General features: G+C 37.8%; 1 long non-coding RNA gene across 1 annotated transcript in view; it reads right to left on the reverse strand.

Annotated features, from left to right (window-relative positions):
• The window catches only part of LOC141380572 (uncharacterized), a 55,065-nt gene that overhangs the window by 2,140 nt on the left and 32,318 nt on the right, over positions 1–20,607 (reverse strand). Inside the window, exon 3 of the long non-coding RNA XR_012398814.1 lies at positions 1–1,247. This exon is cut by the window's left edge and continues 2,140 nt beyond it. This is a non-coding gene — a long non-coding RNA (uncharacterized lncRNA). The remainder of the gene's footprint in view (positions 1,248–20,607) is intronic.

Raw genomic sequence — 20,607 nt, forward strand, 5'->3', positions numbered from 1 at the left:
TTAATGTTGTATCTCAACGTTGCATGGACGTTGCATTTAGTTTGAAAATGAAAATCGGGTTGACATCAGAACTCAACATCAGGCCGACGTCAATGTCCATCCTAAAATCAACCAAATATCAACGTCTAACGAGGTTACAGCTTGACATTGTGTGGACGTTACCACTATATGACTTCTATCAGATGTTGGATTTTGGTTGTCATACCCGACGAATAAACGTCAGTATTTGACGTCAATATGATGTTGGTTTAAGATGTTGGCTCGATGAGGGATTTCAGTCACTTTCTAACAACCTACAATCAACAAAATATCACCGTCATTTCACATCGTTATTGGATGTTAAAATAATGTTGTCCTTAGACGCCGGCTAGACATACTGTTGAATTTTGGTCACCTGACATCACATATCTAACCTAATATTAACATTTATGACATTGTGTGCCTGCTGGACAATAACAAAATGCACTACAGAATGTTACGTTTACACACATCCACAAATGAAATGTAAATGCATCAGCTTTTTACAGCATAATACTCTTGGAGTAATACAGGATATAACGCTCAGTAATGCTGGCCGGGGCTGAACAAGACTTCGCAAAGACTGAGTGTTTGAGTGCGGCTTATAAAGGGTACGTGGGTCATTAACTGGATTCAGTTCAGGTGTGCTAGATCAGTGTAAGTGGATGATGTAATGCTTAGAAGTCCGGAGATGGTGGCCTCTGCTGGCCATCGAGGGGAGTGACTGGGACAGAGTCGGTGACCACTCTCCACTCACTACTCGAGTACTTTTGAAAGGTCTACTTTTTGCTCATACTTGGAGTAATATATACAACAGATACTTTCTCACACAGCGTTTTAGGCAAGTAATAGTACTTTAACTTAAGTATTATTTTTCAGTACTCTTTCCACCACTGTCCACTACTAGTAGAGCCTTTACAGCTGGTGCTTCAGATACTCCATCAGCAGCAATAAACAAACCTGCTGAATGCATTTTAAAACCTTCTGATTTCACTTATTTTTACCCCTTTGCTGGACTCATTCATCGTCAAAGCTAATCACTATAGGGATGCATAACAAGTGTGTTTACCTTGTCAATGAAGAGAGACTCTCATTGATACTCAGTGAGCCGGATTTTGTTTGACTTTCTGTCTGAAGTCCATCTGCTGTCAGGTCAGGCTCTTTATTCCTTTAGTTCATGTTGGGCTTTGAAGCGTTAGCTTCCCAGCATGCAGTTTCCATAGCGGCTCCTACAGGTCAGAGGAAATAACACAAGTCAGAGAACAGCAGGAGCTCTGAAGGTTACTGAAAGGTTGTTCAAGCGTTTGCAGAGAGGACCTTCAGTTTAAGTGCCTTTATTAAAGATGAATGATAAGCTGTCTGGCTCAGATGTTCACATCTGCTGATAAACATCTGAAGTAGGCAGTGCAGGACCCGTGGGTCAGATCTGATGATTTTAGGTCATACACCAAAACATACACATTTTTACTACTAAAATTCCAGCACTTTTCCAAAACTTTCAGCTAAATTCCATGGACTGTATAAGATATGGATGTGGTATCCGTTATGTCATCTATAGGTTTCTGAAGAATGCAAAAGAAGCTACAAGTAGGCATGGCCGACTGTCGCCACTTTGTTTGGGTGTCATTCCACCAACTGGGGGATACCAAACAAGGGCAAAGAGGCGGAGTGTGTGCGGAGCTACCAACGCCTGCTGGCATTCTGCTTAGACGGGCTTTTATTTGGGAGAAACGCTTAATACTTCAAACCCAGGCTTATTCTGAAAACATAGTCCAGCGGACGTTTCTGGAGACCGCGAAACACGTCCCAGGAGGGTCGTTGTGCCGTTCGGACCGCGCTGTTCTCGCGTCAACCCACCAGAGGCCGGTGTCTGACTGACTGAATGATTGACTGCGCGACCAGCCAATCGGCTGACCCACTCTTCTCCTTCCCTGAACCCAACCAGTTTAACCGATTGACCCGTCCGCCCGCTCACTTCCCTAAACCCGAGCAACAATTTAGAAAAGCCGTCTAGAAAAAGAAAAACCCTCGTCTGTTTTTCGGATTTCACCACGTTCTCACCCTGTTACGAACTCGTTCCCTTTATTTTTTGGATTCTGTTTTGGTCTTACCTGGTTTCTTGAACAGTTCTTCCCCGGATTCGAACCCGGACGCCTTTGTCAATTCCTTCTCTCTGCATCTGAAGTCCGCCGACGCACACTATGAGCTGACACGGAGGTAAGCGGTCAGCCGGCAAGGGCGAAAGGGAACGACGTCACACCACCCCATAGCGTTCGCTTAAAAAAATTAAATGCAGCCATACGTACCTCCCGGGACATATTTCGCGGTCTCCAGAAACGTCCGCTGGACTACGTTTTCAGAATGAGCCTGGGTTGAATACTTCAGTACCTGAGACTCGTTTTTGTTCTGACCACATGTGCTTGACTGTACACTATATCAATAAAGTGTTTAGTCTTTTAAAAACACTGCTGTAATACATTGAGCCACTAAACATCGTTCTTATGATGTTTTTCTACATGAGGAAAACATGAATGACTTCCAAACACCAGATATATGTTAGTAAATGTAAGGCTATTGATGAAATCCAGCATAACACTGTATGACAACGCTTCAGATGACTACAGCTAATCAATCTGTCAGATTGTGGAGTGCATTACAGCTCTAAAGAACATTATAAAGCATCTTAAATAAAACAAATACATTTATATAGTGAATAGTACAGTATTTTCCGCACTATAAGGCGCACCTGTAAGCCTTAAATTTTGTCAAAAAACAGCCGTGTGCCTAATAATCTGGTGCTCCTTATGTGTGCACTGAGTTCCAAAATCTGTAAAAATGTGTAGTGTGACTTTGGTAAGCGCTCCGCTTGATTGACTGTCTGAGCATTCACCGAGGTCCCTCTTACTTTTCACATCCCCGTGAACCATACTGTGGAGAAAAAGGGGCCCAGCACGGTATCGACCATGGGGCATGAAAAGTCTGCTTACACTGTTGTTCTTGGTTGCCATGGTAATAGACAGAAACTACCACCTATAATCATTTTTAAAACCCTGCCAAACGAAACGTTTCCAGCCAGAGTCATTAAGGCCAATCAAAAGGGCTGGACACAATCAAAGAAACTCTCAAATGCTTTCAGAGGAAGAAAATCAAGCTGGAGAATGGCCCAGCCAATCACCTGACCCAAATCCAAAAGAGAATACAAATTAAAGCTCAGATTTGATAGACGAGACCCACAGAAGCATCAAGATTTTGACACTCTGTTGAAGTCTATGAAAGCCTCACACCTGAGCAATGCATGAGACTTCATTCTCCATATGAGAGACGTCTTTGAGCTGCCATAATTAAAAAGTGTTAAATACAATTCAGTAGTTCAGCACTTTCTCCTTCAGTCATTACATTCTTACTACAACATTTTGTTTTTTCAGATTATTTAGTTTTATTTTTATATTTGTATGGTTTGGATTTTCACCAAAATCTGGTTTAATTCCATGTCAACAGCTCCTTTAGAAATATTATTCCCAGAAAAAAAGTTACGATGCTACTTGAATTCTGTGTGCAATGCATAAGAACTGACAAATGTGTAAAACCTAGTCGAATCATATAGAAATGTCCATCCATCCATCTTCTGCCGCTTTTCCGGGGCATGGTCGCGGGGGCAGCAGTCTTAGGAGAGAACCCCAGACTTCCCTCTCCCCAGACACTTCCTCCAGCTCCTCCGGGGGGATCCCGAGGCGTTCCCAGGCCAGCCGAGAGACATAGGCCCCGTTTACACTAGTGCGTTTTAGTTTTAAAACGGCGTTTTAGAATGAAAACGATCCGCGTCCACACTCGCGTTTTACCCAGCGTTTCTGAACTGCTCTCCGTCCACACCAAAACGCTGAAAACGCACATCACGTGACAACACAGACACTCTCTGGCAAGCACTGCAGCAAAACTACCCAGATGAGAGCTGTGCTAGTCGGACTTCATCAAGCATCTCCCGCTGGATCTAATATCTCACTATATTTATTAAACGGGATATTTCATTCATCTTGTTGTCTTTATCTAACGACATATTCCCTGCATTTGGTCATTGGAATCCTTTACTTGTTCTCAGGTAACGTGTTTTGGCTGAGCGCAAAGATAAGTTAATGATTCATGTAACCGCACGTAGCCTATTCTGTATATTGACTGATCGCTTGCCTTTATTTCCTATAATGTATAAACTTATTGTATGTTATACTTTTATAATGGCCATTATTGATTATTAAAACTGATATTCAGCAGAAGAGAGGGTGTGTTTCGTATTTTCACTGAAATTGAAAAGAGGCAGTTGTTATCGGCTCCGTTTTGTTATAAATATCCACACAGTGAAGATGACGCTCATCTTATGCAGCACAACGCCTCAACATTTCTGCTGTCTAAGTTGCTAATATTAAAATGAAAATAGGCAGTTCCTTAAATCATGTTTACATTTTATTGTTGAGAGTGAAACAACGAAGCCAGGATGATGTGAATGAAGCTATAAAGTACACTGTTCCCTTTAAAGATTTACCCGACATGTCCTCGGTATAGTCTGTTTTCCATATCAAACTGAGAAAAAGAGACTGCAGCCTTGATCAAACTTGCGAAGTCTGAACTTACACGGAGAGAATGCAGGACTGAACTGTGTGTGTTAGGCTACTTAATATTCAGGAAAAGCCCCAATCAGAGAGGCGAATGTCTGCAGCCCCGCTTCCGTTTTCAGATGTCTCCATTTTTGCATATCCACACTGAGACGGAGCAGCAGCCTTTCAGAATGAAAACGGCCTCTCCAGCGTTTTCGAAACTCTCTGTTTTCGTCACTCGAGAACTCCGGCGTAGTGTGGACGGTTGGCGTAACCGTAGCAAAACTTATGCATTTTCAAGCTAAAACGCATTAGTGTAAATGGGGCCATAGACCCTCCAGCGTGTCCTGGGTCTTCCCCGAGGCCGCCTCCCGATGGGACATGCCTGGAACACCTCCTTAGGTAGGCGTCCAGGAGGCATCTGAAACAGATGCCAGAGCCACCTTAGCTGACTTCTCTCGATGTGGAGTAGCAGCGACTCTACTCCGAGCTCCTCCTGGGTGTCAGATCTCCTCACCCTATCCATAAGAGTGCGCTCTGCCACGCTTCGAAGGAAACTCATTTCGGACACTTGTATCTTGTCCTTTCAGCCATGATCCAAAGCTCATGACCATAGGTGAGAGTAAGAACGTAGATTGACCGGTAAATCGAGAGCTTTGCCTTTCGGCTCAGCTCCTTCTTCAACACAACGGACCGGTACATCGACCTCATTACTGCTGCCGCTGCACCAATCAGGCTGCCCATCCTCCATCCTTCCCTCACTCGTGAACAAAACCCCGAGATACTTAAACTCCTCCACCTGGGGTAAGGACTTTCCTCCAACCTGGAGATGGCAAACCACCTTTTTTGCGGTGGAGCACCATGGCCTCGGACTTGGAGGTGCTGATTCTCATCCCAGCCGCATCACACTCGGCAACAAACCGCCCCAGTGCATGCTGAAGGTCCATGTCTGATGAAGCCAACAGAACAACATCGTCTGCAAATAACAGAGATGAAATCCTGTGGTCCCCGAACCGGACCCCCTCCAGCTCAAGGCTGCGCCTCGAAATTCTGTCGGAGTCCAACATGCACTGGAAACATGTCTGACTTATTGATGGCAATATATAGAAATGTATACAATAGATTATTTCATCACTCATATAAAAATCACATGTAGATTTAAATAAACCAGTTAATCAGAACAAGAAAATAATGAACTGACAGCATATGAAAATATAAGCTCAGAGCACTTTCCTAATAAAAAACAAGGAAGTATAAAATGTGCATCAGCTTCAGTACATCTGAATCCAACCTTAAACAACACACTGCAATTAAAGGGCCGGTCATGATTTTATGCACCTATAGTATCTGCAGTAGCAGCATTTCTTCTTCTAAGCTTTTCTCCTGCACAAACCAAAACATTTACTTGACAAGGAGATTGAATTTACACCTGAGCAAAGTGAATCCAGCGAAGTTTGCCGCTGTCAGGAGGGAATAGCAGCGTCTCTGGGTTTCGAGGTGTTTTTAAAGCGAGTCTTGTCAACGTTCCACCCCAATTACCGTGATTCCCTTCCCTCCTGATTCGCCCAGTAACGATGATAAATTGCCGGCTGCAGAACGAAAGCACTTACCAAACATTATTTGATGAATTTGTTTCACCTCTCCCCAAACCGTAAGAGCGTTTCGCATCGATTCCAGTCGTTCCGGCCCTTTAATTGCAGTGTGTTTTTGGATTGCAGTGGATTCAGATGCGCTGAAGCTGATGCACATTTTATACTTTCATCTGTTTATTAGGAAAGTACACTGAGCTTATATTTTCGTGTGCTATCAGTTCTTTTTCTGATTCAAAACTACATTTGATTTCATTTGAATGATATTCTATTGTACTATATATATATATATATATATATATATATATATATATATATATATATATATATATATATATATATATATATATATATATATATATATATTTCCAATATTGAATTATTTTAAATAACATTTTTAGTCATTTTCATGTTTCTATTATAAATACAAATATAACTTAATATTTTATATTATGGATTACCAAATCAGTGTCTGAATTGTGATTATGAATCAACCAGTTTAATTATTTTATTTCCAAGCACCAAGTGTTGAACATTCCATATGCATCTATCACAGCTTTCTCTCTCTCTCTCTCTCTCTCTTTCTCCATCTCGTTTAACCTCCATTTTCTTGTCACTTCAGCCCATCTGACTTTCTCTCTGTGCGTTCTTTAAGTGTGGCCCTTTTCTCTGGCTCTCATTGAGCGCCTCTATTAGTCTCTCTTTCAGAGTAAAGAGAGCTGAGAGCTCAGAGATTGTTCCAGACAGCCCTCGTCTTTCTACATTACCACACCGCTGATGCTGGAAACACTGCCACATTACTGAGGGAGAGAGAGAGTGAGAGAAACATAGAGAAATACTAAGAGATTTTTCTTTAATTATTTAATAAAAACGTAAGATAATTTTTTTAAAAGAAATTAATTATTAAATTTTCCTTCAGCTTAGTCTCTTAGCCACAGCAGAATGAACCGCCAACTATTCTGAGGTGTGCTTCCCAAACAATGACGTAACTCATGGCTGAACTATCATAGTACGATGCATCGTTTGGGAAAAGAGCAATGTAGTGATGAGTGTTTCCCTAAACCTGTAGTTTCTCTGTTGCAAATCCATCGCTTGAACCACATTAGTTATAACAAAAAACGCCCATAATGACGCTCTAAATGTGGTGTTGTAACATCTTTTTTAGTGAAGAACCCCATAATTTCTTTGTGCAAATTATATTGTTTTACACACACACACGAATTAAAAAAAAATCCAATATTAGTTTTGGCACTCGCTTTCCATATTAACCGAATTATTTGTAAATGCCACATATAGAGCCTGTGTTTCCTATACAAATGTTATTGAGAATATGACATATCCTATTCTTAAACAAATCACTTACAAAAGCTAACACGTATTCTGATATCATATATAAATCATATGAATAAATAAATGAGGCGATTTATTATAAAATGAAATTTAATATTTATTATATATTAGGAAATGGAAAAAAAAATCCTAATTTAGTATTAATATTAATAATATTAATGATGATCATGAGGATGACAATGATAATTATTATTATTTTATTATTATGTATAAAAATAATAATAATGATTATTAAGTAGAAATATATATATATATATATATATATATATATATATATATATATATATATATATATATATATATATATATATATATATATATATATATATATATACACACATACATATACACACATATATATATATATATATACTTATATATTTATATATTTCTACTTAATAATCATTATTATTATACATATACATATATATACATATACATATATATACATATAAATATATATACATATACATATATACATACATACATATATATATATATATATATATATATATATATATATATATATATATATATATATATATATATATATATATATATATATATATATATATATATATATATATACATATAAAGAAAAGTCTACTTTTACAATTTGACATGTAAACTACTGCAGACATGTACTAACCAGCAGGCCCATGTCATATACAGTACAGATACTTAATAAATAACCTACTATAAATTAAAAGAATTAATGTATGCTTTTTCTTTTCACAAGCTTTGGAGATGAAACATAAATTCTGCTTTTAAATAATAGGGCACCTATAGCTTTCACCATCAATGTTTCCAAAGTGCACAATTGTAAACATGAAGATTGCTAAAACTGAACTGTAAAAATAGTTTGAAAGCAAATGACACCTAAGAGAGATGACCTTAATGCTTTTTTATTTTTAATAATTCCAACTTTGAACGTTAGAATGTTGTAAATGAATAGGGCATAGGGGGGATAAGTGGGAATAGAACACAGCCAGAACTATGTTTCTAACTACAGCTCCAGAGGTGTAGTTGCGAGTGCTCAAGTTTGTTTCAAGATTGTTTCAAGTTTTGGAGCAACGGATTTGGAAAACGGCAAATCAACAAATTATGCTTGTAACGACGGAACTTGCGACCTTGGATGGCTAACGATGGTTTTGGGAAACGCACCCCTGGCTAAGTCCCTCTCCCCAGACAAGGTGTTCCCAGGCCAATTCACCTACACCACACGTCTTTGGACTTGTGGGGGAAACCAAAGCACCCGGAGGAAACCCACGCCAACACGGGGAGAACATGCAAACTCCACACAGAAACGCCAACTAACACAGCCAAGGCTCAAATCAGCGACCTTCTTGCTGAGGCGATTGTGCTACTCACTGCACCACCGTGACACCCCATTTATAAACTAATAGTGCTTAAAATGAACTGTTTTGGACTGCACATAAGCTTTAAACAAACACACAACAACCTGACTAGATCTATTCTCCAGTTTATTCGTTGAGCTGCTCATATAAAGAATTGCACACGGATACAAAAGCATTTACTGCAGACAGAGAGTTGAAAAGAGTGAATTTTAAGATGCAATTTTATTCAAAACAATCAATTTGAAAGCCTTACATTATACACTTCAGAGCAAAAAGAGAGGGGAAAGGACAAATCTACTTCCATCACAACAATTCTGGACTCCAGATAAGCGAAAAACAAATATAAATAACATATAACATAACAACCTGAGCAGATCTATTCCCCATTTTATTCTATCTGCTGCTCATATAAAGAATTTTACACGGATACAAAAGCATTTACTGCAACAGAGAGACAAAGAGACGAATTGAATTGAAAGTGTGTGCGTGTGAGAGAGAAAGAGAGATTCACCGATTCACATTCAGAGCTTCTCTGGTCTCTGGAGGACGGTTTGAGAGAGTCTGCGCGCGGCCATTGATCAACAATTTATAAGCGATCGATCGTCGGGCTGCTGGGTCTGCTTAACTGCGGCATCATGAGGAGATTCTGCGCTGGCAGTTTGTTCAGCATCCACAACCCCCTCAGGATCCTCTTTTCTGCTCACCATCTCTGTATAAACGCCTTGTGAACTCCAGTCTTGAGTGCCGCCTGTTGTTGTGGCCCAAAACACACTCGCTAGACCTTCAAACCATGACTGACGTTTGAGAAAACCGCAGCGGCCTTCGGTCTTGCGGTGCTTTAAACATTTAATACTCCGTGCATGAACAAATCTGGTTGAATCAAAGCCTTGTGCACAGCAGAAAAAAATGTTATGAGCCACAACTTCAGGTTTCCAGAAGTAAAAATTTGATTCACTGAGTATGTAATGTAGAATTGTGTGTTTATATAGAGCATTTATTGTGTACGGCCATACACCCAAAGCGCTTTACAATCATGAGGGGGGTCTCTCCACACCACCACCAGTGTGCAGCATCCACTTGGATGATGCGACGGCTGCCACAGGACAACGGCGCCAGTGTGCTCACCACACACCAGCTATTGGTGGAGTGGAGAGACAGTGATAGAGCCAATTCGGTGGAAAGGGATGATTGGGAGGCCATGATCGTAAGGGCCGATAGAGAGACTTTGGCCAGGACACCGGGGTTACACCCCTGCTCTTTCACGAGAAGTGCCATGGGATTTTTAATGACCACAGAGAGTCACGACCTCGGTTTAACGTCTCATCCGAAAGACGGTGCCCACTGACAGTGTAGTGTCCCCTTCACTTTTACTGGGGCATTAGGACTCACACAGACCACAGGTTGAGCACCCCCTGCTGGCCTCTCTAACACCACTTCCAACAGCAACCTAGTGTTCCCTAGTGGTCTCCCATCCAGGTACTAACCAGGCTCAGCCCTGCTTAGCTTCAGTGAGTAACCGGTCTTGGGCTGCAGGGTGACATGGCTGTGGAGTATGCTTTACATTGAGATCAATACTCTGAATTGAATACCATTAAGACAATACTCTGGGGTGCATTACTGAGAAGCGACCTTAATTGGCTAACAATGGAAGTTCCATCGTTATAAACAGTTTGCTGATTTGGCATTTCCCAAATCTATCATTATAAATGAACATTCGCAAACTTGTATGCTTGCAACTACACTTCTAGTGCTGTAGTTAGAAACATAGTTCCTGGCTGTGTTCTATTTCCAGTGATCCCCCCTTATGCCCTATTCGTTTCGAACATTCTAACATTTAAACTTGGAATGATAAAAAAAAAAACATTAAGTCTGCATCCGAAACATTATACTTCCATACTATATAGTAAGCTAAAATCAGTATAAGAGCTAAGTAGTATGTCCGAATTCATAGAATTCGAAAATCCCTATGCGAGAAGTACCTGGATGACTTACTACTTCTGGCAAGATTCTGGAGTGCATATCCCATGCATGCTGCGCAATCCCATGATGGCCCGTGAGCGAATTCATAAATCGGAATAAAGCGACGCAATTGACGCAAGTAGGTCACGTGACCATGACAAAATGGCGGATGTAGTACGTTCGAATTCCATGTAGTATGTTTAATTTCAAATGCAGTACCTACTGAGTAGTAAGCGGTTTCGGACGGAGCCTAAATGATGTTTTATAAACAAATTTCGGGAGGAGCACGATCAGTCTATGACGAGGCTAATTTATCACACACACACAATCATTCAATTATCCAATCAGCTCAAGAGCAAACCCCTATAAACAGTCAAACACGTCAAACCTCCGTTTTCTCTCGACTTCAGCATCCCTCCACAAACCAGATACCAATTTAAATCTGAGGGGGGAGCGTTCTGGAGCCGGGCTAGACACTGCACTCGGACCCTACCTCTCTTTATCCTGGTAAGGGGAATAACACGAGTTAGGGTGTCTTCCCGAGCTCAGAGCCCTTTCCCCGGACAGCACGCCACATACGTATATTCTATTCAGTCAAATATCTGTGAGCGTGAACTCGTGAATGTCATCTGTCTGGACTGATCCATGCTACAACTGAACTAATCCATGCTACATGTCAAACTTTTTTTAACGCATCACAACTGACAAACACCATATTCCTCAATGCTGATCATATCACTCCCACCCCCTCGAATTACTGTTAACGCTGTTGTTTTATTATTATTTTTAGAATTTTTGTTATTATTATTATTATTATTTTTATTACCAGCATGAGTATATTATAGTTATAATGCTATTAATAATTCATAAATAATTAATTTATGTTTCATTATTTAAATAATTCATTGAATAAATAATTATTTTAAATTTTATTCTTTACTTTGGGTTTGTATAATTCGTATATTATCATTATTATACAGGGTGGGCCACTTATATGGAGACACCTTAATAAAATGGGAATGGTTGGTGATATTAACGTCCTGTTTGTGGCACATTAGTATATGTGAGGGGGCAAACTTTTAAAGCTGGGTGGTGACCATGGTGGCCATTTTGAAGTCGGCCATCTTGGATCTAACTTTAATTTTTTCCATAGGAAGAGGGTCATATGACACATCAAACTTACTGGGAAACACCGAAAACTTTTAAATCGCGTTGCGCCATTCTGGTCATTTGCTCCACGCCATTTGCGGCGCAGGATGTCTATTCGCGTGTTTGCATTGACTTAACATGTAAATCACTCGCGCTAGACGCACGTTCCGCGTCTGGTGTGAACGCAGCATAAAAGAGGCATGGTTAAAAGGAGCCAATCCAAACACAGAAGCAGATGTTTTGATTAAAGATTACCAATACAAACTATGTTTTTAATTGTTACATAAAACAACAAATAGCAATGTGTGCCAGCCACATAAACATCACGAACTCACACAGACTTCTCTCTGTAATCCCTAGGAATAGTTAATCTCAGCAGCTTTGTGAACAGGTTAAGCGAAAACTCTTTGGCTAAAAACGTTTACTACTATTGAAAAAATGTCGTAGTGCTGAGATGAAATGCTTTGTGAACTCACACCCTGCTCTGTATTGCATTCAGAAAGAGCTGCTTTCACGCATCAGGTGCTTAATCTTCAAAAAAAAAAAAAAAAAAAACCTTTGTATGTGATGCATTTGTTTCCATAACCATGAAAATACATATCCAGATATTCGCAAACCAAGACATGAAAGGCTGAAAAGACAATATCTGAGCTGCTCTGAATGCGCGAGAGTGAAATGAGTTGGAGAATGTGTTCAGTAGTCGGCGATGACAGGCATGACGGTGTGTTTATTTAGTTTCGTGCCTTCAGACGAGGCCCGAAGAGATGTGAAGTCACAGCTGCGTGCTTCATGCAGACTGCAGATGATTTGATTAAAACATGACAGACGGCGTTAATAAAACTACACTGAAAAATACATGAGCTGTTGTGCATGACTTTGAGCAATGCACGCGAGGTGAAATGTAAATTCACTGTCATTTCTGTCAACGCTTTGACATAAACAGGCTTGATGTTAAATGACATTTCTAGACCCTAAAATCAGCTGCTTTTGAGTGAATAACCACAAATGTCATGGTCTGTGTGACGATCTGTCAATCTGACACTGAAAGACAGTGGTCAAACCATTACAATTCCAACAGAAGTAAATATACACATCAAGATGTTTCTTGATGAAATTAATTTATTCATTTTCCTTCAGCTTAGTCCCTTTATAGCCACAGTGGAATGAACCACCAACTACTCTAGCATATTTTTCAAGCAGCAGACGCCCTTCCAGCTGCAACACATTACTGGAAAACATCCATACACACATTCACACACAGGGGCGAACTAGGGAGGCAACGATTAACCGGTTTCACTATTAATCGCGCTTTAATTCGTCACGGTTAGTTAATCACAAAGGCAGAATTGCTGCTCTGTGCCGCAATATATATTGATTCACCTGCTTTTTTCCCACAAACACAGAAGAATTAAAACTACACGACTGAGCATTTAAAAATCACACAAACCAAAACCTTTAGAGTAGTAAAAGACTTTTCCAGACGATCTTTCTGGTTATTAAATTGACGTAGTAGAAAATAAATATTTCTTACTGCAATGCTTCATTTGTGTTCGATGCAGATGATAGATTTTATTTTCAAAGTAGAAGTAGGACTTTTTATAGCAGATAACTCACATTTAAGCACATTTAAGGCAGCATGATAATGTTATTTATTGTTTGTATTATTGTCGTCATCATCATCATTATTAATATTTTATAATTATTGGACAATCATTTTTGAATTATTGCACAAATATCAATAAGTGATAACGTAATTGGTTGTTTCTGGTTTTTGTGACTCCTGATTGGTGTTGTTTTAAAATATAATAAATCTGTAATAATTTGCAGTGGTGCTCTTTCATTTTTGGTGGGTGCTCCTAAATTTATGTTAATTCACAAGTTAATTTCAAGCCCTGCATTAGACAAATACTATTATTTTTATTTATTTATTCATTGTTCTATCGTTTATCTACAGTGTAAAAATTATGTATGTCTCAATGTCAAAAATTTTACTTATTTTTAAGCACAGAGAGAGAAATGGACTATTGTTTGTTTGTTTTTAATACTATTTTGTGCTGTATTATGTGGTTACTGAGCTGCAATAAATAACACTGTAAAATAAGGAGTTTTCAAGTGAGTTTTTAAACTAGTAGTGTTTTAAAATTAATGAATGCATAATAATCATAACTGTGAAACTGTGATTATTTCTGACTGTAATCGTACAACAAAAATCTATAATTATTGCATCCCTATGGGCGGACTTAACCAATAAGCGAGGTAAGCAGCCGCTTAGGGCCCTGGGGAAAATAGGGGCAACAACCAATGCCAAGAAGCCTATATTAATCATATAGCACTTTCATAAATTTTACATCATATGTTGTAAAATCAAACCATTAGGATTTTAAGGTTATTACTCCTTAAAATCAGTGGTCCCCACGAACAGTGGAATGTTGCTTCCATACTGCACATGCAAATATTAATATATAATTACAAATATGGCTAATTAACCGTACATAGTTTGTGAACGTCTTTATTATTTGTGAATTTACTGTATTTATTTTACATTAAGAAGATAATACTTTACCTTAAAATGTATTCTAAGATGCAGTTTATATCTATACAGAAAGAAAGTGTTTTGAGTTTTAATGTCGATGGTTGATGGATTTGCTCTTCAGTGTTTTGGATATTCAGCAGTGATAATTAAACCACACTGAACTGAACTAAACTGAACTTCAACAGTGAAAACTGGACTGACCGTTTTGTTCTACTATAATATTCTGTGTTACGCTGCTTTAATACAATTTACATTGTAAAAAGTGCTATAGAAATAAAGATGAATGTTAGGGCCCATTTTTCGGATTGCTTAGGGCCCCCAAATCACTAAGTCCACACACATACAACGGCCAATTTAGTTCATTTAATTCACCTATAGCGCTTGTGTGTGCGTTTGAACTATAGGAGAAACCGGACCACCCAGAGGAAACCCATGCCAACATGGGGAGAATATGCAAACTCCACACAGAAATGCAAACTGGCCCAGTCGGGGCTCAAATCAGCAACCCTTCTTGCTTCTGCTTACCACTGAGCCACCGTGCCGCTTCAGGATAAAATAAAATAAAAAAACTACCAATAATAAATAAACAAATAAATATACACATATATACAAATATGGAGCCTAAAATCAGCTGTTTTTGAATGAATAATCATGAATGTCATGGTTTGTGTTGCAGATTAGATTTCAGAACAATAACAATCTGCTAATCTGATGCGAAACCACTCTTGCTATTGCTTTCAAAAATTATTTTACAATACACAATTCCAACATAAAATAAATATACACCATGGCATTCCATGATAAAATAAAAAATGCATTATTGATTAATGTTAATGCTTTATAAATTAATGTTATTTAATTTCTACTTTAATGAGTAAAAAAAATAAAATAAAACATTTAATTAGTTTGTCTATAATTGTTTAGGGTAGCAAATAGCTATACAGTATATCATGGCATTAAGCACATTTTTAAAATAAATTTAGTGACTTAAATGATATTACTGAATATGTTTAAAAATAAAATGACTAAAAGCGTTTAAATTATAATTGCCAAACGATAACCTGAATAAAATTTAAATTGAACGAAAAAATATTTAAATTAATAGCTGAACATCAATGTAATAATATTTAAATGTAACATTCATTGATTTTCTTTTTGAGTGAGTCCCTTTATTAATTAGGGATCGCCACAGTGGAATGAATCACCAACCCATACAGCATATGTTTTACGCAGTGGATGCCCTTCCAGCCACAACCCAAGACTGGGAAACACCCATACACAATCATACACACTAATACACTATGGACAATTTGGCTTATACAATTCCCCTATAATGCATGTGTTTGGACTGTGGGGGCAACCAGAGCACCCGGAGAAAACCTTCTGACCTTCTTGCTGTGAGGCAACAGTGCTAACCACTGAGCCACGGTGTCGCCCCCTTAAACTAAATCCTTAAATTTATTTAATGTTATAATTAATTAATTTCATTTAATAATGGAATTTCATATAATGGAATTTAATAATATTAAATATATGTTAGATTAAAATATTATAAAATACAGTTATTAAAAAAATATTAGACATTACAATTATTTTAGTTAATAAATCAAGTTAGTCGGCGCAATGCCCTAATGGTTAGCGTGCTGACAGTGCAGTAGCATGTCAGGGTGTCCAGAGTTCAAATCCCGGCTCGAGGACATTTCCTTATCCAACCCCTCTTTCTCTCTTTCCAACTTTGCTTCCTGTCTCAATACTGCCCTATCTAATAAAAAGGCCAAAAATAAATTTATAAAAAATAAAATTAAAAAAAACAAAAAAAAAATTATAAAAGTTCATTCATCATACGAAAAAAGCAGCATCAAAATATTTTATATTTATGCCTGAATGTTTAGTTAATTAAAAAAAACAACCATTCCTTCTCACGGTGCATCAAAATTAAAACCTCCGTCCTAAAGCCTGCTGCTCTCAAGTTAAATAAATAAAAAAACGTTAAAGTTTGCATGTCAACGTTCTCAGGACACCCACAATCTGGCTAATCTGATGCAAAACAACCATTATTATTTCTCACCCTTAAGGTCAGAGCTTTAAAAACAACAACAACAAGATTATAGTGAAGTTAATAAACCCTCATCTGTCCACACAGGCAGAGGCGTATTATGATGCAACACGTTTCCATTCAGCTGACGGACGCCTCCATCCTATTTTTGCCATCCACCTACTTCTTGGACATTAAAATGCTCTCAAAGTCTGAACTCCAGCACATAATGATCTGCAGACACTGGAGCGAAGACCTTTAGAGGGACAATTCACCCCAAAACGAGAATGTGCTGTTAATTAACTCACCATCAGGCCGTCAGAGATCAGTCTCCTTCTAGCAGAACATTCATATGAGACAGTACCTGTGCAATATAACAAATAATGCTTCATGGAAATGCCAACATGTACTGAATAGGATAAACTTTTTATCCGATAAGAAAAAATGTGCATAAACCATGATGGAAACGCTGAATAAATTCCAGCATGCACATCAGTAAAGTCATGTGATGTCGTTTTTGACAGATGATCAGATATGGATGTGTGTAACATCATTAATGTTAATCTGCAGCTCTTCATGTTTCCAGATTTCCATTGTTGCAGATCTGAAATGTTGTTATGCTGCTTGTAGAAGGCCTCAGCCCTCCGTCAGTCCGTCATCGCAGTGCTTCAGTATTATTCTTCTTCTATTATTATTCCCTCCAGAACTGTCTTGAGCATCTGTCTGCGCTCCCAAAGAGCGTCTCATGACTCCAAATGTACCACATTCATTGCGTTTCGTCTTCATCTTCTGAGGCACAACTCATCAATTAGAGAAACAAAAAAAACACCGCAGTGGCAAATCCCAGTGCACTAAACTACATTTCTTTCACTGATATCTGTTCAAGTTTAGCAGGAAGGGATGATTTTGTTCTCTGGATGACTTACTGGATGAAACAGGGCTTTATTTGCAAATGTTTTATGCGATATTCCAGGTTTGTGCATGAGTCTAATTTGCATATTTGTGCATGAGTCTAATTTGCATATGTGTGCATAAGTCTAATTTGCATGTTTTGATGGAAACTAATGTATACCCTTGGTTTGAACATCTTAACATGTAAGACTTTTATCCACTAATTTTATTATAAAAATTTAACAATTGAATGCAAAATAATGCAGAATGGCATGCAAAAACGCTTGGATAGCAGCAGCTCATTTGCATTTAAATATACGCACAAAAAATGCATTTTTGTTGAGGGAAATTTGAGAAATAATAACCAACGATATGTGGGGTATTTAGTGCTGAAACTTCTCACGCACGTTCTTGAGATACCAGATTTTTGTTTATTTTTACGTCGTTTGAAAAGGGGAATGACTATATGTCATTTTGAGGGATGTAAACAAAACAATGGTCCGAACCTATTTCCTGATTTACATTTTTTATTTCTATAGCTTCTGAGAATCCAAAAAGAGCCACATATTGATAACTATGTTATGATAGCTGTTTTAACATTAAGTTATGATTGAATTGCCTATACAGCCTGTACAGTTATGACATAGTTTGATAACAAGCAGGAAATGTTTGTGCGCCAATGACATCACCATATTAAAATGGTCTGTGTGTCCACATGGAATCTGAGCGTGGAGTAATCTGCTTATTTTTGAGCCCATACATCAATTTATTTATTTATTTATTTACTTTTGTAAAGGTGTGTAATTATATATTCAGTTTTTATATTAGTTTCAGTAATTATTGAATAATTCAGTAGTTAATAAATAATATGAAAATGATTTAATAGCTTACCGTTTGTAAAGTCTTAGTAGATATTATATGACAAACTGACTTTGTTTACCAAACAAGTGGCTCTTATTGGATTTGCATTGTAAACCTTAAACAAAAAGTTAAAACTTCAGTTTTTTTTTTTTTTACAAGCATTCAGTTTTTAGCTACTACACTCTTAAAATAATTCTACATAAAACTGCAGATTTTGTACAAAATTCTGTACATAAATAGCAAAAAACACCTGCAGATTATGTGTGTGTCTGGGTAGAACATTTACTCTTTGAAGGAACGCTTCACCTTTTTTTTGAAAAAGGCTAATTTTACAAGTCTTCTAGAGTTAAACAGTTAAACTAAACTATTTTTTAATCCATACAGCCGATTTCTTGTTCTGTCTGGGTGACAATTAGCTTAGCGTATACCATGATGGATTGAATCAGATGATATTGGCATTTTGTTAAAGATTCAGTTTTGTTAAAACTGAGAACTGAATATAGAAAGATGGTGAGTCATTGTGATGGTGTGAGGGAAATATTGAATTCTCTTCTTTAACAAAGCGATCTGTAAGAAAGAACAGAGATCATTCTCATTCTGGCATAAGTCAAGAAACCGTTTCATAAGAAATAAGCAGCATCAATTTAATGTAATTTTTCCATTTTCTGTCGGTTTTATTAAACAATTTTGAACAAAATGCTAATGGTCTAATCCAATTCAATTCATTATGCTAAGCTAAAAGTGACCCGGCCAGAACAAGAAATCGTCTGAATGGATTAAAATATGGTTCAAGTAAATCATCTAACTCGAGGAGACTTGCTGAAAATGAACTGTTTGGCAAAAAAAAAAAAAAAAAGTGTAGTGTTTCTTTAAGAGCACATTCTCATTTCAGGATGAACTGTCCCTTTAATAATAGCCGATGAAAATATGAATGCACAAACATCAAACATGAACAAAACTGAGAAGCGAATACGTAAAGAAAGATGGTGAATTTATTGCAACGGTGTGAGGAAAAGATTGAATTCTATTCTGTCAAAGCGATCTTTCAGAAAAAAAGGCATCATTTTCATTCTGGCGCAATAGTCAAGGGTACCTTGAAATCATTTTTTATAAGCAAGCAGCAATATTGGCCTAAAAAGAAAAAAAAAACTGTAATTTTTCATTTTCCATAAGTTTTACTACTCAATTTTTGAATGAAATGCTAATGGTCTAATCCGATGCAACTCATTATGCTAAGCTAAGCTAAAAGTGACCCTAAGTAAGCTAAGAAAGATGGTGAATTCATTGTGATGGTGTGAGGGAAATGTTGAATTCTCTTCTTTGACAAAGCGATCTGTAAGAAAGAACAGAGATCATTCCCATTCTGGCATAAGTCAAGAAACCGTTTTTCATAAGAAATAAGCAACATCGGCCTACAGAGAAGTAATTATTCATTTTCCGTCTGATTTACTGAACAATTTTGAGCAAAATGCTAATGGTCTAATCCGATTCAATTCATTATGCTAAGCTAAGCTAAAAGTGACCCGGACAGAACAAGAATTCGGCTGAAAGGATTAAAATATGATTCAAGTAAACTCTCAGAAAATTTGCCATTTTCCAAAGTAGAGTGTTTCTGGATGAACTGTCACTTTAAAAGCGTGGATCCACAATTGTCAAACATGCACAAAACTTTGCAGATGATCAGTCAAAACTGAGAACCGAATATGTAAAGAAAGATGGTGAATTTATTGCGATGATGTGGAGAAAGATTGAATTCTCTTCTTTGACAAAGCGATCTGTGAGAAAGACAAGAGATCACAGGTGAAATGGCAGTAATATCACACACGCTGTTGAATCACAGGTGTGTTTCGCAGCGCAAATGGAGCACGAGCCTAAAAATAGGAGACAGAAATGTCAGCTGGAAAGCGAGAGCGAGTGAACGCGATTCAACCCAGCATCTCTCTGAGAAAGCAAAGGGAACGACGACACCAGCGACAGTGAGAAAACCGCAATCACAGCATCCTGTCAGACAGACGTGAAGTGTGAAAGAAAAACAAGCACAAAGCCGTGACAGGCAGATCATATAAACACACAAATACACACTAGCAGGAGGTGTGGTTCATAACATGTTCATAACATGAGAATATAGAGATATATTCAGCCTCATGATCGACTGAACACAACTGAACGTTTTTATTGTATTTTTATTAATTTATTTCTGTCTCAAGTAATAAAACACCTTATTTGCTTCATTACAAAATGCAACATTTCACATAAAATTAAATGCAGTTTGAATTTA

The sequence above is a fragment of the Danio rerio genome, chromosome 23 (assembly GCF_049306965.1).
Source record: "Danio rerio strain Tuebingen ecotype United States chromosome 23, GRCz12tu, whole genome shotgun sequence".
NCBI classification, from domain to species: Eukaryota; Metazoa; Chordata; class Actinopteri; order Cypriniformes; family Danionidae; genus Danio; species Danio rerio.